The sequence below is a fragment of the Rhineura floridana genome, chromosome 5 (genome assembly GCF_030035675.1).
Source record: "Rhineura floridana isolate rRhiFlo1 chromosome 5, rRhiFlo1.hap2, whole genome shotgun sequence".
In the NCBI taxonomy this organism is placed as follows: domain Eukaryota; kingdom Metazoa; phylum Chordata; class Lepidosauria; order Squamata; family Rhineuridae; genus Rhineura; species Rhineura floridana.
In genome coordinates this window covers 94,237,890-94,251,219 of record NC_084484.1, presented here as the reverse complement: position 1 = coordinate 94,251,219, position 13,330 = coordinate 94,237,890, and the positions used below count along the sequence as shown (strand labels likewise).

Here is a 13,330-nt window from a genome sequence, read left to right as displayed (position 1 = left end):
CCATTTCTGAAACATAAAGTTTTGATTATGGAGAGTCGACCTGTCTCCTGAATCTTTAAAGCAGCTTTTGGTCTTGAAGAAGAAATCAACTGCTAACATGTTTTTTTTTCTTGTGGTATCTGCATATTGAGGTGTAGTGTGTGCCTTTAAGAAATGTTGCTGCAAGTATACACTGACCATACTCTGACCTTCATCTTCTGCAGTTTAAAAGTTAAAAAAATAAAATTAACATTGAAGTCTATGATAAGTGCAGGCATGCTCAGTAAGAACCGTCAGTGTTCTAAAAGCCAGACTAACAGCTGTTTGGCTTGAATAATCATGGGGCCATACCCACGCCAGACATTTATTCTACTTTAAACAGTCATGGCATTCCTAAAGAATCCTGGGATGGGTAGTTTATGAAGGGTGCTGACAGTTGTTAGGAAATTCCCATTCCCCTGACAGAGCTCCAGTGGCCAGAGTGGTTTAACAGTCAGCTCCTCTTCCCAGAGAACTCTGGGGATTGTAGCTCTGTGAGGGGAATAGGGTGTCTCCTAGCAACTCTCAGCACCCTTCACAAATTACACTTCCCAGGATTCCTTGGGAGAAGCCATGACTGTTTGAAGTGGAATAAATGTCTGGTGTGGATGCGGCTTTGGTTGAAATTTGGATGGGAGACTACATGTGCCTGCTGTAGAATAAAAAGTTGGGGGAAACCCTGAAAAACAATGATACTGTTCAAAATGTTTTCCTTTTGGAAAGCAAAGGGGCTTTCCCTCTGCCTGGTGCCCACCCAACCAGCTTCCTCCCCTCCCCTCCCTCCCTTCCCCCCTCCCTTTTGCCCCTCCACCAGATTTGTTTCACCTATCCTTAGCATGATTGCACAGGAGTAAATCCCACTGAACTCAATAAGGATGCAAATGATCAAACCTGCTCTCCCTCCCTCCTCCCTCCTATCCCTCCCTTCCCCCTTCCTACCCCCTTCTCCCTTCCTACCCCCTTCTCCCTTCCTCCTCTCCTCCCCACTCCAGCCCTCCCTCCCTCCCTCCTATCCCTCCCTCCCTTCTCCCTCATGGTCAGTTTCACCTGTCCTAAGCATGAATGCACAGGAGTAAATCCTATTGAACTCAATAAGCATGCAAACTGTTCAAACCTGCTCTCCTCCCCCCTCCTCTCCTCTGTCCTGTCTCCTCCCCTGCCTCTCCCTTCCCTCTGCCCTCCCTCCTCCTTGTCTGTGATCACTTTCACCTATTCTAAACTACGCAGGAAGCAGATTGGATGGTGAAAGACCAACTCAAATTGTGTTTGAATTTTGACAAATTTGTAGGGCAGTGAAATACCTGAGAGAGGAGGTCAGGTCTCCTGCTCCCCTGGTGCATTCACTATAGCTGCCCAATTTCCCGGCTTTTTAAAGTTTGATAGGAATGTCTGTTGGCTATAGGTACCTTCTTAAACCACAAGGTTTTTTTTTCCCTATTAGTAAATAACTAATTATGCTAGGTTGTTGTTTCCTGCTCATAGAGCTGTCTATCTCACACAAATTAGGTGGCTAGTTCTCTCCAGTGTAACTTGTCCACTTGTGGGCAGCTGTATTTTCCTGCTACCCAGTTGCTGTCTGTTTATTGTTGCTGGGCTTTAAATAGCATATCCAAAGGGAGCAGGAGTATATGTTGAAAGGTGATAATTATAATACTAAGTGTTATGACTACTTGTTCATCACTGGGAGATAATTTCCTGTGAGTTGTAGAACACAGTGCAATCCTTTGTATGTTTACCATATTCCCTAGCAAGCATGTTTAGGATTACAGTCACAGATTGAAATTCTGTCTAAGATGGGGAAAGCAAAAGGATGCTTATGTTGAGTTATGAACTTTTATTCAGCTGAAGATCTTCAGCAGTTACGCCCCAACTGCTCCATACGATGGCAGACCGGTGTCTGGGCTTTGGGTTCTTCCAATAATCGTCCTGTCATGGGTGAAGGCAGTAAAAGGATTTCTCTGAACAACGACTCCTGGTCTGGGCTCTCCCAATAATCCTGCTAACCTGGGTGAAGACAGTGAAAGGATTCTCTTGAACAACGTGCCTTGGGATTCTGAGGAGGATCCACAGGAGATAGGCAATTGGTCACTGGTTCCAGATTTTCTGGACAGGGACTTAGTGGGCATGCAGGAAGAAAATATAAACTACACTCTACCCAGTATATTACAGACTCTCAGGAAAGACCCACAAAGGACCCAAGCGAGCTAAGTTGTGAACAGGAAGAGAATATATTCAAATATTTGAGAGACTAGTGTTTCCTTTCTGCTCAAACTAATCAAAACATTTTCAACAATTTTTATCTTCCATTAAACAAACAATTTCGGGTCTGAATCAATAGCTGCCCTGATAGAATTGAGAATAATAAGAGCGGCTCCACCCAATGCATTTTCAGATGACAACCCAGCTGATCTTCAAGCTTCTGATTCTGAGTTTAAGGGCACCAGAAGAACTTCTACTGCTTCCCTCCTTTGGAAAGGTCAACCTTCTTGGCATTTGGAAGAGATAACACTGGATTGGACTACAGATGCAGAGACTATAGCAGGTAATTCAGCTAGAGAAGATGTTCTTGGAAATATTACTGAGGACTGTAATTTAACTCTATTAAGCCCAGATCTAATTCTGGTGGATGAATGGTATGATGACCTCCAGGGAGAATCCAGCCAACAATCCACACCAGAACCAGCACTGTGTGAAAGAAACCTGCAGGGAGCTGAGATTAAGGAACAATATTCATGACAGCAAATATCTGGTCTTGGTTTGACTTCACAGGAGGACTTGTCTCCTAAGGTGGTGTGTAGTATAACCATTTTTAACTGGCCTCTTAGAAAGTCAGACAGTGCTTGGGTGTCCAACCTAGAGGTGTTGCAGGATGTACTGGATACTTCGGGCAATTATTGGGATTCTGCAATGCACATAAAATGCTTTTGCATATACCCCAAAAGATACAAGATGAAGAGAGGCAGAGTGAACTTGAGATTTACTAATAATGGATGAGCTCTTCATTTTTGGAATCTCCTACACAAATTTAAAGATAAATTTCATTCAGATGGGGCATATGTTCTAGCCATGATAACTTTAGACGTAAATTTAATATTAAGAATTCCCGTATTCAAAGTACATCAAGGTTATAGAACAATAAACCAGGATTTAAACATAGAGAGGAGTCTCCTGAAGTGCAGGAAATGTATAAAATAGATTATATAGGAAATCAAGTAAGAGTCTCTGGCAATGAGGAACAATTGCTTTCACAAATCCTCTTTCCAGGAACCTTAGATGTATCCTCGTCTAGAAAACTTATAAAATTGACTCTCTGTACTTGGACTATAAGAGATGGAGCAGGATCTTTTTTAAGGAAAAAGGGTAGTTTATCAGAATTAAGCCACCTAACTGAAATAAATGTAGAATGGGATGAGGTAGAAATACTGGGAATAGCCCCAGGAGAAGGGAACAAAGGTAGAGTAGATCTGGGATTTCACTCAGACAATTTGCATGCTTGAACTTGGCTTTATCCCAGCCAAGATGGTCCTCCAAAGGGAAGATCTCAACAGCATAGCTTATTCCATCCCATGGGAACCAAATTTACAGATTTTTTCCCCCCATTTATAACATCTCCTAATAATATTATATTGAAGCCCTCAGATTCCTGTTCCTAAACTTAACCCCCAGGCTATTCAACAAAGAGAATTAAGAAATAAGGGCTCTTACCATGGAAGCAAATCTTTAAGCACATAACTCTAAGTATCCAGCCAGGAAGATGGAACTTTGGTCAGGAAGGGCTGGAGCCTTATAGCTGCATGTTGAAAACACAAATACTTGGACCCAAGGTAATAAATCCACTCCCCTGGCAGCCTGTCCAGAGGACTGACTCCCAGTAGATAGAGATCAGCATGCATATACAAGATTTCTATCCTGGAATATCACCGGCTGAAGGAATAAATTGGTTGACAGAGTAGTTACACAATATCTTCAGACTTTTGTTGTAATCTGCTGGCAAGAGACTTGGCTACAGGAGGAAAATTCCTTAAGCATCCAAGGATTTAAGATTTGGGAACAACCAGCAAAGAAACTCTCTTTAACAGGCCGAGAGAGTGGAGGGTTATCTATTGCAATTTCAACCACTCTAGATTTAGAGGGGATTGAGGTCAAGGGGCAAGTTTCTAAATATTTTCAGGTTCTAGCGATACAAGGATATAATTCAGGGCATCTGATGTGTGTTAACATTTACATACCTCCCAGATTTACTAGCTCCCATGATCACATACGGACAATGCTGGAAGACCTGCTAGATAGACTCCTCACAGATTATATCCTAATTACAACCTATTAATCTGTGGAAATTTTAATGCTAGGATGGGTGCAGATTACTCCTCAGTAGAAAGAGCACTTGGTTTAGATTTAGGAATAGCAATAGATATACCTCGTCCTTCATGTGATAAGACTATTAATAGATATGGCCAAGCCCTCTTTGCAATAATTTTCAAACACCAATTTATCTGTCTAAACCAGACCTACCTAGATTGTTCAAATGGTTACTACACATATTTAACGGATAAGGGAGCTAGTGTAGTTGATTACGTTCTTGGATCTCCCTCACTGATCCCATTTGTTCAATCGATGGAAATTGAGGATCAATCCGAAAGGGATCACTTCCCTCTCAAACTAACCCTGGATCTGCAGGGGAAAAAGTCTCGTGTTTTAACACAACACCATATAGTTGGTAACCTACAGAGTGAGAAAGGATTAAATGGTCCCTCCAAATGGATAGAGGAAGGCAATGGTAAACCACCTCTGAATATCACTTACAGTGAAAGCTCTATTTGTAGGGTTGCCATAAGTCGGAATCGACTTGATGGCAGTCCATTTGCATTTTCCAAATGGATACTAATATTAGGGAAGTGTTACAAAGTGCTGAATTACAAGAACTCTTATCAGTCTGGTGTAGAAGGATCTCTGAATATTTGTGAAATATTCTGGGACATTATCACTGCACTTAGACCATACTTGACCATAACCTCCTCAGTTAAGTCTTCCCAGGCAGTATGATCTTTGTTTGACAGGGAATGCAAATCCAAGAAAAAGGAATTAAACAGATTTGCAAGGTTGGTAAAATGCTCTTGTTCAGATGAAGCTATCATACTTCTCCAAAAACACCAGAGTGATTATAAAACCTTGCTTAGGAGGAAAAAAAGAGTGTTTTATGAAAATAATTGGAAATCTTTAGGTCTTGCCCTTATTGAAGGGGATGAAACAAAGTTTTGGAGACTGATACAGGGAGACTCTTCTTATGGCATGTATAAAGATGTGTCTCAAATCACACCCGAAAAATGGTTTTCCCATTTTAGTGCCATCTTCGATAGCATTGGAAAACCACAGCCACCAGGGGCAAGCCCACCTCCCAACCTTCCTGATTGGCCCCCTGTCTCCCCTTTTGAAGTTATAGAATTAATTGCAGCCTTGTGACCAGGAAAAGCACCTGGGGAGGACATGATCCCCCCCCAGAGGTTTTTATTGTAGATCCCAACTGGTGAGCACCAATTTTAGCAAAATTGTTTACATATAATAACAATACTGGCAAACTTCCAGTCGGTTGGCAGACCAGCATTGTTGTGCCAATTTTTAAGAAAGGCAATCCTTTGGACCCTAATAACTATAGACCTACCAGTTTTTTAAATGTGGCATCCAAACTTTATGCAAGATATCTTTTGCTTAAACTTCAGAAATGAGATAATGACCACTCCTTTATTTTTGATGAGCAAGCAGTGTTCAGGAAGGGCAGGTGTATAATCGACCAGGCATATATATTCCATCATTTAATTAGAAAATATACCAACAGCCCAAACTAATTTATTTTTGCTGCTTTTATTGATTTCTCATCAACCTTTGATTTGATAGACAGGAAGTGATTATGGCAAAAACTGGCTGTGACTACCATCAACAAAGCTTTGGCTTATTCAGTTACTACAACAGGAGAACCTAATGCAGGTAAAAATTGGCCTCCCAAATCTCCATCAACCAAGGGGTGAAGCAAGGCTGTATTTTGCCCCCCTTTCTGTTCAACCTGTATATTAAGAATTTAATTCCTAGCATGGCCTCCCTGTCCTTCTTTCCTCCCTCAATTGATAATCGGAAAGTATCAATATTGCTTTATGCTGATGATTTGGTCTCGGTTTCCTTGAACAAAATAGGTCTCCAAAGAATGCTAGGTAAATTTGGTCAGCTTTGTAAAGAGGAACGCTTGAAGGTCAAATATTCCAAATCCAAAATTGTATTTTTTGGGGAAAGGTCTCTAGTGCATAAATGGTCTATTGATGGGCATAACATTGAACAATCATTTAAATATTTAGGACTGCATTTTAACAAGTATTTATCATGGAAGCACCACTTAGCTCCAGTTAAATTAGCGAGTTTTAGGTCTATTGGACAACTTAGGAAGTTTTTCTTTTCCAGGAGAGGTCAGTTGGTGAATCCTGCTCTGAAGATTTTTACAGTTAAAATTATTGCCCAAATCCTATATGGGGCTGAAATCTGGGGGGAACACCTCAAATCCATGTTGGAGGTTCTCCAAAATAAATTTATGAAACAGGTTTTGGGACTTCCCCCCAGAACACCATCAGCCCATCTGAGAGCTGAGCTAGGCCTTCCTTCGATTGTAGCCAGAATTGATCTATCTTTTTTAGATACTGGCACAGATTAAATGGGATGGAAGACCAATCTCTGACTATGCTTTGTTGGTTTGAGCAGCTGAAATTCAGGGGTTGGGCACAGCAGTGCCAGGCAAAGCTTGAAGAGTATAACCTTGCTATGGACAGGTTTTTATCCCTTAATTCATGTGCCCTTAAAAATTAGATCTTTGATCATGATGCAAATGAGGACAGAGCAGCAATCGTTGGTGCTCAATTTTCCATGTGGTTTCCTAAGTTTAAGTTAAATCATTTAAGGGCACACTATCTCAAGATCCTGATGAACTCTAATCTCCGCAAGGTTTTTATTGAACATAGGTTTCAGTTGATGCCCTCAGCTTATCTTGATGGGAGATATCATGGGATCCCAAATGAGGAGCGGAGATATGTGTATGGATGCAGCCAGATTGAGGACATCATACATTACTTGTTGGACCATCTGGACCATCCTTCTGAAAACTGGATGCCCTGATAAATTTGTGAATATTTTGCGACTCCTTCATGACAACATGACAGCAACAATTTTGGACAACAATGGCTTTCAGAGCGATCCATTCAGAGTCGGATCAGGCGTAAAACAGGGATGTGTCATTGCTCCGACCTTATTTGCTATCTTCATTGCTATGATTCTACACCTTATTGAGGGGAAACTTCCTACTGGTGTGGAAATCATATATTGAACAGATGAAAAGCTTTTTAATCTCAATAGGCTGAAAGCAAAAAGTAAGGTAATGTCAACCTCTGTCATAGAACTTCAATATGCCGATGATAATGTAGTCTCTGCACATTCAGAGAAAGATCTTTAAACTATCCTAAATGTCTTTGCAGAAGCATATGGAAAGCTTGGGCTGTCACTTAATATTAAAAAACCCAAAGTGCTTCATCAACAGGTGCGAACTAGTCCCTCTGTAGCACCATCAATCCAGCTTAACGGTGTGACGTTGGAGAACATTGATCACTTCCCCTATCTTGGCAGCCATCTCTCTGTAAAAGCTGACATTGATGTTGAAATTCTGAGCTCTCCTGAATGAAGCATAGAGTGTCTGAGGATCTGGATATCGCAGGAAGACCAAAATGCTGATTTACAAAGCCATTGTACTACCGACCTTACTGTATGCCTGTGAAACATGGACCATTTATAAACTCCACTCCCAACTTCTTGAAAGATTCCATCAACGCTGCCTCCGGAAAATTCTGCAAATTACTTGGAAAGACAGACGGACTGATGTTAGTGTTTTGGAAGAAGCAAAGACTACCAGTGTTGAAACAATGATCCTTCAACATCAACTTCGCTGGACCGGCCATGTTGTTAGAATGCTTAATCACCGTCTTCCAAAGCAGCTACTTTACTCCCAACTTAAGGGTGGAAAATGGAATATCGGTGGGTAGCAAAAGAGGTTTAAAGATGTTCTTAAAGTGAATCTAAAAAAATGTAACATGAGTATCGAGAACTGGGAAGTCTTGGCCCATGAATGTCCCAAATGGAGGTCGGCTATTATCAAAGGTGCTGTGGACTTTAAAGAAGCATGAATCCAGGGTGAACAGGACAAATGAGCTAAGCGGAAGGCATGTCAAACAAATCCTCATTGCAACCATCTTCCATCTGGAAACCTATGTCCTCACTGTGGGAGGCTGTGTGGATCCAGAATTGGCCTCCACAGTCACTTACGGACCCACTGTTAGAGACCTTATCTTGGAAGACAATCTTACTCAGCCACGAGTGATCGCCAATGAAAATGAATGACATTACTTGTTGTTCTGTCCACTTTTTAAGGACCCCAAAGGGAAGTTCCTGTCTCCCATTATGCAGCTATTTTGAGTTCAATCTCCACAGAATGTCGTACTTTCTTTATAAGAGGACAAAAATGTGTATATCACATATAAAGTGGCTCTGTTTCCTCCAACAGCGAAGAGGTTGCATTCTTGTTACTTGGAAAATTTAGAACTTTTAATATGATTGTTTTAACAGTAATAATGATGTTATTAAGTGGGATATTTAATGCTGATTTCCTGACCTGTTTTAAATCTTTTATTTTTTTTCTTTTAGTACTTTAAATGAGTTCAATAATATTGTAAAGGTCTGTGGCCAATGTACAATAAAATACTTAAAGCGAAAAAGACTTTTATTCAGATGGCAATGAAATATCTCAAAATGGGGACAAACTATAGCTTGAATCCTATACTTAAGGAAGTTCAGAAAAGAATGTGTCCCATCCCATTCCCTCCCCTCCCCTCTGCAGCTACCTATGCAGTCTCTGGTGTGTTTTGGGGGAGTCCTGAATAATATAGGATGGGATATTACGGGGTTACTGGGGTAGGTAGAAATCACCCCAAATTGGGCTTGGATCATATTATACATTAATTCAAGGAAGTTCAGTGTCCTCTTCTAGTCTCTGCTGTGCTGGAACCCAGGAGCAAGGCAACAAGGCAGGTCATGAGTTGCAGAACCACAGAGAGCACTGAGTGAGCAACTTTCTCAACAAAGGTTGAAAGCAAATTAAGCCTTTTGAAGCCTCTGCCCCCTTGTGGAGAATGTAGATACTTAAAGGGCCAACAGCCTGACCTGAAGAAGGCACTCCTATGTTCCAGGGCCTACCACCTGGTACGCTTCTTGTGCCACTGGAGCAGTGGGATTCTGTGGAAGGCATTTGGGTCCTCAGACTCAGGGGGACCTGTGGTTTTACAAGTCCTGGTGCTATGGACAGTTGCTTTGTCTGTCAGGCACAGGGGTATCCTAATCTCCAGCAGCAGGCTCAGAGCCCTAAACCAGGTGTGGCTCCTTAGCGGAGACTCTGCAGCTTCTTTACTCTGCCGTGATCGTTGATGGACTCTGGGGTCATGGCATCATGAGTGAAAGTTTCTTCTCCCTACCAGCACCTTCCACGTCTTTCAGAAGGGACCCCTGAATCCCCCAGAGACGCTGCAGGGGGTAGATGGGATGGAAGACTTAAGCTAACTTGCCTTAGGGCCCAAGCCATTGCCTTCCCTGCTTGAGAAGCATTGCGGTTGCCTCTTATTCATTCTCCCCACCTCTACCCCCATGGTCTGGCTCTGAAATGAATCAAAGACTGCACAACTTTTCTGTGGTGTGAAAAATCAAGGAGACACTTTCTTGTGATTGGAAGGGAGCGACTGGTGAGTCGGAGTTGGAATCACTTTGTCTTTTTCATAAAGAAACTCTTGTTTTGTCTTAGGAATGCTTAGCATATGAGCAAGACCATACCTCGGTGAGTGGTAGAGAATCTGCTTTGTATGCAGAAGGTCCCAGGTTCAATCCCCATCATCTCTAGGTAGGGCTGGGAGAGACTCTGGAGAGTTGCTGCTAGTCACTGCAGACAGTAGTGAGCTGGATGGACCACTGAGTCTGACTCAGTATAAGGCAGCTTCCTGTATCCCTCATGGCAGCAGGATCTTAAGCGACTGAAAAATATGTTTCAGAACCTGGCTTTTGGGGTATGCCTCTTCAAACTTTGGCTGACTCAGAACTGGAGAGAGCTCTGCCACTAATCATACTTAGATATTCTTTTTAAAAAATTGTACATTTATATCCTGCCTTTTTTTCATCAAGAAACCTAAGGCAGCATACACGCAGGGTTGATTTAAATCGCTTCTCTGAAGGATTCAATTGTAATGATTTAAATCACAGTTTATACCACTAGTGAGGAAGATTCTATTTAATCATTATTTTTTAGTAGAAGTACATTAATGCATATTCAGAGATGTAGGTTTCATTAGATAGAAGGTACATACTAAGTAATTCTGAATTGTTTTCAGACTAATTTTCATCAAAAATGGGATGATAATTTGGTCGTTTTAGTACTAAAGCAGAATGAACTTGTGAAGTCATTCAGGAAATGAACCAGCTCCAACTGTTCAGTTAAGATGTTCAGATTACTGGAGGAGAGCTAACGTCCCTGTCTTCAAAAAGGGTGAAAAGGAGGAACCAGGAAACTACAGACCAGTCAGCCTGTCATCAATCCCTGGGAAAATTCTGGAGCAGGTTATAAAGCAGTCAATCTGTAAGCACCTTGAAAACAATGCAGTGATTACTAGAAGCCAACATGGATTTATCAAGAACAAATCCTGCCAGACTAATCTTACCTTATTTTTTGATCGGGTAACCTCCCTGGTAGACTGTGGGAATGCTGTGGACATAATCTATCTCAGTTTTAGCAAAGCTTTGGACAGAGTGCTCCATGATACTCTGATTAGCAAGCTAGCTAAATGTGGGCTGGATAGAACAATTACCAGGTGAATCCACAGTTGGCTCCAGAATCATACTCAGAGTGCTTATCAATGGTTTTATCTCAAAGTGGGGGAGAGGTAATGAGCAGGGTACCGTAGGGCTTGATACTGGCCTAGTGCTCTTCAACATTTTTATTAATGACTTGGATGAGGAGGTACAGGGAATGCTTATTGTCATGGCCCCGTCAGAGGACTCCTCAGATGAGGACGACTCGGGAGTAACAGCAGCAGACCCAGGAGCAGCAGGAGACACGGAGGAGCCTCCTGAGAATCCAGCTCCTTCTGCCCCTCAGCTGCAGAGCACCCCAGGGACAGCAGAGGCCCTGCAGCCAGACACAGACAGTGAACAGGATACTCCCCCCTCACCTGCAGAACGTAGACAGCAGAAGGTCAGGCAGAAGAGAAGCAGGCCTGTCTCCTTAAGGCCCAAACGCTGAGGGCTCACACCTGCTGTCCATCCTGCTCTTTATAAGGCACACCTTGGCTGCAGCCTGTTGCTGACTGCAACGTCAGGCGTGGCTTTGTGTAGACCTAGTTTCCCTGCAGCATCTCTTTGACTGACCTCCTTGGCAATTGATCCCGGACCTCCACTGACCTCGCTTCTGGACTTCTGACTTGGCAAGTACGCTTCGGATAGGCCTGGCAGATTTACAACCCGACTGCTGGCTAAGGACTTTCCTTCCCTGCCAAAGACCCAGGAATTTCCAGCCCCCCCCTGACACTGCTGATGCAGTGTAGAGCTGACAGTTTGCAGTCAGCCCAAACAAAGCAGGCAACAAAGGAGTGGGGGAAGTGCTGACAATGGAGCAACTCCAGCAGGAAAACTTGCTCCTGCGCTCACAAGTAGACCAGCTGCTGTTGGCCGTCCAAGGCTTGCAAACCCAGCTAGCAGCAGCCCCACCCCCTCTCCCTACAGGGAGAGCCAAATGCCCTGTGACTCTCCCAGAGAAATTTACTGGGGCTTCCGACCAGCTCTCAGCCTTCTTGGCCCAGGCCCAGCTCTTCATGGAGTTACGCCCAGAGGCCTTCCCAGATGATAAGACCCGGGTGGGATTCTTGATTAACCTCTGCACCGGGGCGGCAGCTAGATGGGCCACGCTCCTGCTCCTCGAGCGGAGCCCCGTGCTCAACGACCTAGCTGCCTTCACCAGAGAACTGAAGGCTATGTTCGAGGACCCAGTCCAATCTGCCACAGCCAACCGCCGGATACGCAGGCTGCGGCAAGGCCGACGCCCCTTGGGGGAATATGTAACAGACTTTCATCTATTGCAACAAACCCTGGGCTGGAATGAAGCCGCTCTCATGAACCCGTTTCAGGAGGGGCTGTCGGATGAGCTCCTGGATGAGCTAGCTAGGGTGGAGCGCCCTGGAACCCTGCAAGCCCTCATACGCCTGTGTCTCCAGATTGACAGGAGGCTGGAAAGCAGGCGTGCTGCCAGCCGACCCCGGCCAGTCTACAGAGCATCAGCCCCAGTGGCTGGGCCCTTGGAGCCTGTTGGCAAGGACCCTATACCCCCGGCAGAACCGATGCAGCTGGGAGGGGCTTGGCCACGTCTCTCTGCGGCCAAAAAGCTGTGACGCCAGCAACAGGGCCTCTGCCTGTATTGCGGGACCCCGGGACATTTTGCAGCCCAGTGTTCCGCGAAACGACCCACAGCCCCTGCCTCAGGAAACGCCCATGCCCCGGCCTTCACAGGCCCCTGAGCCGGGGCACCCTCATGGTTCAAGGGGCCTGCCACCTCAGTTCCTCACCGCCCAAGCATCTGACCGTGTTGATCGCACGGACAGTCCCCAGAAGGGGGACCCTACAAGTACCCGCCATGTTGGATTCAGGATCCACCAGCAATTTTATGGACGTGTCCTTTGCCAAGCTCCACCGGGTTCCTAGTCAACCCATTCACCGCCCTCTCCTGGTGGAGACTATTGATGGCCGGCTTCTCGCCTCGGGCCCTGTAGTACAGGAGACAGTGCCGCTCGACATGGCCCTGGGGGAGCACAAGGAAAGTCTCCAGTTCTACCTGGCTGCTGCACCCCACTTCCCGGTCGTGCTGGGCCTGGCATGGCTCCAGCGGCATGACCCCATCATCCAGTGGTCCACGGGCCGACTGACCCTCGGATCCCCCTATTGCCAAGCCAACTGCTGGAGGCCGAAGGAGTGCATCCTGATCATCAAGGAGGCAAGCTCCGTGCCCGAGGCCTTACCGGAACAGTACCGGGAGTTCGCGGATGTGTTTGGGAAGCAAGAGGCAGACCAGTTGCCGCCCCATCGTCCTTACGACTGTCCCATTGACCTGGTCCCCGGAGCCAAGATTCCCGTGGGCCGGCTTTATTCCCTGTCAGAACCCGAACTGGCAGCCCTCAGAGAGTTCCTCGACAAGAACCTGCGC

At 44.7% G+C, this 13,330-nt stretch overlaps 1 protein-coding gene across 9 annotated transcripts in view; it reads left to right on the top strand.

The window, feature by feature from the left end:
• The window catches only part of AGPAT3 (1-acylglycerol-3-phosphate O-acyltransferase 3), a 130,817-nt gene that overhangs the window by 72,270 nt on the left and 45,217 nt on the right, over positions 1-13,330 (top strand). Inside the window, exons 2-3 of one of the 9 annotated variants that reach the window (XM_061627525.1) lie at positions 2,411-2,560; positions 5,911-6,000. The exons of 6 other annotated variants lie outside the window; for them this stretch is intronic. The gene's annotated coding sequence lies outside the window, so the exon portion shown is untranslated. Of the gene's footprint in view, positions 1-2,356; positions 2,561-5,910; positions 6,001-13,330 lie in introns of those variants that run through there. 2 more of the 9 variants (XM_061627526.1, XM_061627523.1) reach the window with 2 other exon arrangements.